Source organism: Echinops telfairi, unplaced genomic scaffold (genome assembly GCF_000313985.2).
Source record: "Echinops telfairi isolate 266 unplaced genomic scaffold, ASM31398v2 ScPeMD7_7469;HRSCAF=8507_1, whole genome shotgun sequence".
Taxonomy (NCBI): domain Eukaryota; kingdom Metazoa; phylum Chordata; class Mammalia; order Afrosoricida; family Tenrecidae; genus Echinops; species Echinops telfairi.
Genome location: NW_022111373.1, coordinates 62,238,398 through 62,245,120, shown reverse-complemented (window position 1 = coordinate 62,245,120; position 6,723 = coordinate 62,238,398). Strand labels below are relative to the sequence as shown.

Below are 6,723 nucleotides of genomic sequence, written 5' to 3'. Positions count from 1 at the left end.
ACAGGAGCATTCTGGTCATAACTTCTTGCAACACAGATTTGTTTGTTCCTTTGGCAGTCCATAGTACTTTCAACATTCTTTGCCAGCACTATAATTCAAATGCATCTTTTATTCTATCTTCATTCAGTGTCCAACTTTCACATGCATATGAGGTAATTAAAAATATGATGGTTTGGGTCAGGTGCACCTTTTTCCAAGTAATATTCTTGATTTTCAACACTTTAAAGGGGTCTTGTGTAACAGATTTACCTCAGTGCAATGCATCGTTTGATTTCTTAACTTGCTTCCATGAACATTGATTGTGGATCCAAGCAAGATGAAATTCTTGACAACTTTAATTTTTTTTCTCCATTTATCATGTTACCTCTGGTCCAAATTATTGGGACTTGGTTTTCTTTACATTGAGTTGTAATCTATACCGAAGGCTACAGTATCCTGAAGGCCTTTGATCTTCATCAGCAAGTGCTTCACTTCCTCCTCCTTTTCAGCTAGTCAGTTTGTCATCTGCATGTGGCTGGTGGTTAATAAGCCTTCCTCCAACCCTGATATGTGCAACAGCATTGTGGAAAAGTTAGACATATTAAAATATGGTAGAGATATGAAGTGAGTATGGGGCTGTTGCCAAATTGACACTGATCTAACTGCAGAATTATCACAGATCTTCTAATATGGGGGCTGGGGGAAGCAATGTCTGTGAAGCACAATAAAGGGTAATAATTGCCGGGAGTTTGCCTAATGATTTGGATGACTCCATTGAGGTTAGAGGCTCCATTGATGATACGAGGGGGCTTCAGAAAGTTTATGGAAAAATTCTATTAACGTTCTATTTCATTTTTTCGTGAACTTTTTGAAACTCCCCTGTAAGTAAACATGAGAGACATGAGAAAGATTCGGAAAAGGGATGAAGGAAGAATGATGGTGAGGCCATGTTTTTGATGTGTTGGGTTTGAGTCCACTGTTGGAATATTCTTATGGAAAGATCAAGCAGTCTTTGGAAATTCATTGTTTCCTTTAATGTGAAGGGAACCATTAGGAATGATTTACGTTGGTAAATACTTTTTATCATGGCTGACACTGGATGAGTAAATGTGAAAGCTATGTGACCCAGCTTATCTAACATTCCAACAGTCATAATGATTGTGTTTATAAATAGAGTGCCTTTTTGTAGTTGTAATTGTTGTTAGTGGGTGTAGTAGTTACATAATCTGTTGTCAATTTGAGACTTAAGAGTGAAGGGGTGAAGTTTTGCCTGTCAATCAGGTCGCAGCTTGATGAGTTTATTAGGAGGCACTAAGGAGATAAATAACTCACTGGAGGCGGGACACACCCTTACTCGCTGGGAGACATTGCCGCTGACAAGACACATGGAGCTACGCTAGTGCCCTGAGTGGAGGAGCCGGGTAGAGACCCCTGCCAGAGCTGAGAGGCTTATACCATTGCTTGATCCATATGACTTTTCACCTACTGGCCTGTGATCTTCTTGCATTCGGCGTCATTGCATATGTTGCATGAGTCTGAAGAGGAATTTATAGATTGGTATTGAACTTATGGACTTGATCTGGACTGGGCTAGGATGTTTTCTCAATATTCAATTGCTCTGGTATATAAAGCTCTTTCTTATAAACATATGAGTGTCTATGAATTTGTTTCTATAGTCTGCCCAGACCACCACAGTGGCTAACTGGTATTAACTTCATTTTTCACTTTGTCTAGTCTTGTTTTTGTAAACAAGTATACTATTTTGGGGGGTTTCCAGGGACTATCTCAAACTGGAATCCATATGGAGTCATTTTGAGAATCTCATTTTACAGTGCATGAAAGGAGAAAGTTGAACAACTACGGTTAATATTCTATATTTTGTATAAACATCATTGAGAAGTAACTGAAAAATAACTTTGTTGTTTATTTGTAATCAGGCAGATTAAGTTCTGCTTAGCAATTATTCCTTGTTTGCTTAAGAAACAATGCTGATACAAAATTACAGTAAAAGACATTATATAAAAAGTATAATTTTTAAAATGTAGTTGTAATCTTTGAGTTTTATTAATGAAGTTATTGAATGGTAATAAAACTTTGGCTTCTGGCTTTTTAGATGATTGAATTTTCACTTCTTAATATTATTTAGAAAAAATCAGAAGCTGTTCAAAGTAGCGCATTTAAAACTGCTATTTTGAGGTTAACTCAGTTATTAAATACAGTTAATCAGGGTTAGTTTGGGTATATGTGCTAGAATTCCTTGAAATCCAGTATATTTATTAAGAGACAAGCTGGAAGTAAAAAATTAAACATGAAGAATAATTTCTTCTGCCTTAAACTAGTGCCCTCGAAGGTGTTATTGTTCTGGCCAAGTGCTGGAGGACAGTAGTTTTGTGGGGAGCTGTTATTATGATTATTTTATTCAGGTTTTCTTGGTTTCATAATGAGTTTTGAGATGTGTGGGTGGTGAAATCCATTTTAAAAGGACAATCATTCGTATATTCTAATTTCTACAGAAGCAGTAGGCAACATTTTATAATTTCAAACATAGTTCCTCTTAAGCTTGTCTTTTTCTCTACTCTAAATTCTTCACCTCTCATAATCACATTTCACCGTTCAGTGGCAGAAGGCCCCTGTGCAAATTTTTGAGATTGCTAGGCCTATGCCATAGAACATGAAGGAGTAAGGGAATTGTAAGAGCTGCTGTATCTTTTTTAGTACACTGTGGTGTAGCACCCTTGTTTGGAGGAGATTCCTCCAATTACAATGTCAAAACATCTCATGATTACCTATCAAAAGCTGATTTCTTGTTATTTGCAGGTACCCTGATTTCTTCCTACATGTGGGAAAGAAAGATTTAGAAATTAAAGCTATTCTGCAGAGCCAAAGATTTCTGTGGTTTTATGGGAGAAATTATCTGACTATACACCTAGGCAGTACAAATTTGAGCTAATTTGATCCATGCTTTTGTTGCTGATCTGCAGTCCTTTCGTTCCTATCTTGCAAACTTGTGTAATATGTGTTGCTCTCACCTGTTGTTCCTCTGAGCATTTTAATACACTGCATAAGACCTATAACCTTCCTCATTAAGTATATATTGAACAACAACAAAAAATCAATCCAGTTGCTGCTGATTTAGAGACCTATGATCTCTCGTGCAGAGGGGTAGAAATGCACTCCATAAGGTTTCCAGCACTAGAAAGTAGATTTCCAAATTTTTCTTTTGCGATCTCTTTAGGTGGACTTGAACCTCAACCGTTTTTGTTTAACTCTTTTGCATCAATTATGGATTCCCTTTCCTCATTAGCATTGTTACTCATGTCTTGTGAGAATTGAAGCCATGTATTTGCAAGTTCCCGCATAACTTTGTTTTTGGAGACATAGTGGAGTTAGACTAGATTTCTTATATCCTGGAAATTTCAAAATTATTTTTGATACATTTTCCCTTGAGGTAGCTTGCATTGTCCTTCACCACCCCAGAGTTGAAGACATTTTTCTCTCTCTATCCATTGCTGTTGTTGCTTCTGTTTCTAAAGGAAAAAATGACTTAAAAAAAAAAGATTTTATTGGAGGCTCTTACAGTGCTTATAACAATCCATACCTCAATTGTATCAAGCATATTTGTACATATGTTGTCATCATCATTTTCTAAACATTCACTTTCTATTTGAGCCCTTTGTATCAGCTCCTCTTCCCCCCTCCTTCCTCCACCCTTCCACCCCAGTGAACTCTTGATAAGTTATAAATTATTATTTTCATATCTTACACTGACCACTGTCTCCCTTCAGCCAACGTTTCTGTTGTTCGTCCCCCTGGGCAGGGGTTATATATCGATCAATGTGATCGATTCCCCCTTCTCCCTCCAACTTACCCCTATCCTCCTGCTATCGCTACTCCTATTTCTGTTCCTGATGGGTTTATCTGACCTGGATTCCATGTGTACTGAGCTCTTACCTGTACCCATGTGCATGCTCCCTTCTAGCCAGAACTGAAAGGCAGGATTGGGGTCATGATAGTGGGGGATGAGGAAGACTCAAAGAACCAGAGGAATATTGAGTTTCATCGGTGCTACACTGCACCCTGGATGACTCATCCTTTCCTTGTGACATCTTTCATTCATCCTTTCCTTGTGACATCTTCTTTTTAAGACTAATCATACTTCTTAGGCTTTTAAACTTATATTCTGCCATTGACTTTAGAACTTTGCTTAAGCAAACATCCCTTTTAGGTTTTTTAGTAGCAGTTGTAATAACACCACTTTCATAAAAATGCTAGGTTTAAAATAATTATACTCTAATTATTCATATATTCTAATTATAGTCTAATTATATCAATTCATTTGAAAATAAGTATATGTTACTGTTAGGTGCTATTGAATTGGTACCAACTCATAGCAATCCTATGTACCACAAAATGAAACTTGCCTGGTTTCATATCATTCCTACACCATCCTCAGAATTGTTCTTGTGTTTGTGCCCATTGTTGTAGCCAATGTGTCAGTCCATATTGTCAAGTGCCTTCCTCTTTCTTGTTGCCCCTTTTTCTTTACCTAGCATGATATCTTTCTCTGGGGACTGGTCTCTCCTGATAACATGTCCTAAGTACATGAGATGTACCATCCTTGCCTCTAAGGAGCAGTCTGGTTGTGCTTCTTTCAAGACAAATTTGCTTGTTCTGTTGGCAGTCTGTGGTACTTTCAAAGTTCTTTGCCAGCACAATAATTCATATGCATTGATTCTTCTTCAGTCTTACTTATTAGTGCCCAACTTTCACATGCACATGAGGCAATTGGGAATACCTTGATTTGGGTCAAACTCACATTAATACTCAAAGTAACATCCTTGATTTTCAACACTTTAAAGAAGTCTTGTGCAACAGATTTGCAATGCATTGTTTGATTTCTTGACTACTGTTCTGTGAATATTGATCGTGTATCCAAATAAGACAATATCCTTGACAACTTAAATCTTTTCTCCATTTTTTCACCATGTTATTTACTGATCCAGTTGTGAGGATCTTTATGTAGAATCGTAATCTATGTTGAAGGCTGCAATCCTTGATCTTCATCAGTAAGTGCTTCAAGTCCCCAATTTCAGTAAGCAAGGTTGTGTCATCTGTATATTGCAGGTGATTATTAGGCCTTCCTCTAATTCTGATGCCACATTCTTCTTCATATAATCTAGTTTGTCATTATTTGCTTAGTGTACAGATTGAATAAATAAGGTGAAAGCATACAATCCTGATGTACACCTTTCTTGATTTTAAACACAGATTGTAACTGCCTCTTGATTCATGTCCTAGTTCCTCAGGAGAACAATTACAGTGTTCTGGAAGTTGTATTCTCTGCAAAAGTATGTATAGTTTTCTTTATGGTGCCCATTACTCACTGCTGTAGAAACTTCCCCTGTGAGTTTCCGAAACTGTTAGTGTTTACAGAAGTAGAAAGTTCCACCTTTCACCAGCGGAGTGGCTGGTGGTTCCAAACTGCTGTCTCTGAGGATCACAGCTCACCGCGTCACCCTACATCACCAGCGCTTCTCATAGTCAACAAATAAACATCTTTCTGGTATTCTCTGCTTTCAGCAATGATATCCCTTGTTCCACATCCTTTTCTGAATCCAACTTGATAATTCTGACAGCTTCCTGCTACTATACTTCTTCTGCAACTGTTTTTGAGTGATCTTCAGCAACATTTTACTTGCATATGATATTAATGATATTGTTGTCTAATTTGAGCATTTTGTTAGGTCACCTTTCAATGACATGGGTACAAATAAGAATCTCATTCAGTCAATTGGCCAAGTAGCTGTCTTCCAAATTTCTTGGCATAAAATAGTCAGTGCTTCCAGTGCTTCATCAGCTTCTTGAAACATTTCAATTGGCATTCTATCAATTCCTCGAGCTAATATTTTCTGCGCATTAAATATATAAGATCACTTATTCATAGAGTTCCTAGGTAATGCAAGCTGTTAATTTGCTCAGCTTCTAATGGAGAGCTTGGCGGATTGAATCTTTTTAGAGGTACCTTTGAAGAAATAACAGGTGACCTATTTATAGAAAAAAAAAATCAACTATTGAAGACCCAGTGAAGTGCTGTTGTATTCATAGCATACAGACTAAACATGAGTTGGAGTTGATTCAGTGGCATTTGTATGTGGTTTTTTTTAAAAATTCATTGACTTTTATGTTTTGAGTATTAAAGGTGCTTCTGCATTGAAAGGAGACCTACTGGTGTAGTGGTTATGTGTTGGCCTGTTGAACACAAGGTCAACATTTCAAACCAGCTGCTAGGTGGGAAGAAGACAAGGCTTTCTACTCCTGTACATAGTTACAGGCTCGGAAACCCACAGGGCAGTTCTACCCCTACCTATTTGGTTCCTACAAGCTGAAAATGACTTGATGGCAGTGAGTTTTTGGTTTTGCTTTCCTTACGTAGAAAGAGCAAAGCGGGTGTAGTGGGTTAAACACTTGGCTGTGAACAGCAAGCTTGATAATTCAAATTCACTAGCTGCTTTCATAAAGCTTTGGTTTTAGGAATGCTAAATAAAGAACAGTTCTACTCTGCTTTAAAAAGTTGATATGAATTGGGGTCCACTCAGTGGCAGTGGGTTTGGGTTCATATATTATAGATTAAATCCAAAGAATTAGCTCTACTTCAGGATTTTGCTTAACCCCCAAGGACATTTATGGAATCCTTCTTGTCAGTTATGTACTGTGCTATTAAGAATGCTATTAAGAACAAAACAA

At 37.4% G+C, this 6,723-nt stretch overlaps 1 protein-coding gene across 1 annotated transcript in view; it reads left to right on the top strand.

Annotated features, from left to right (window-relative positions):
• RASA1 (RAS p21 protein activator 1) overlaps nucleotides 1–6,723 on the top strand; it is a 115,400-nt gene that overhangs the window by 32,449 nt on the left and 76,228 nt on the right. The gene's annotated exons all lie outside the window — the stretch shown is intronic.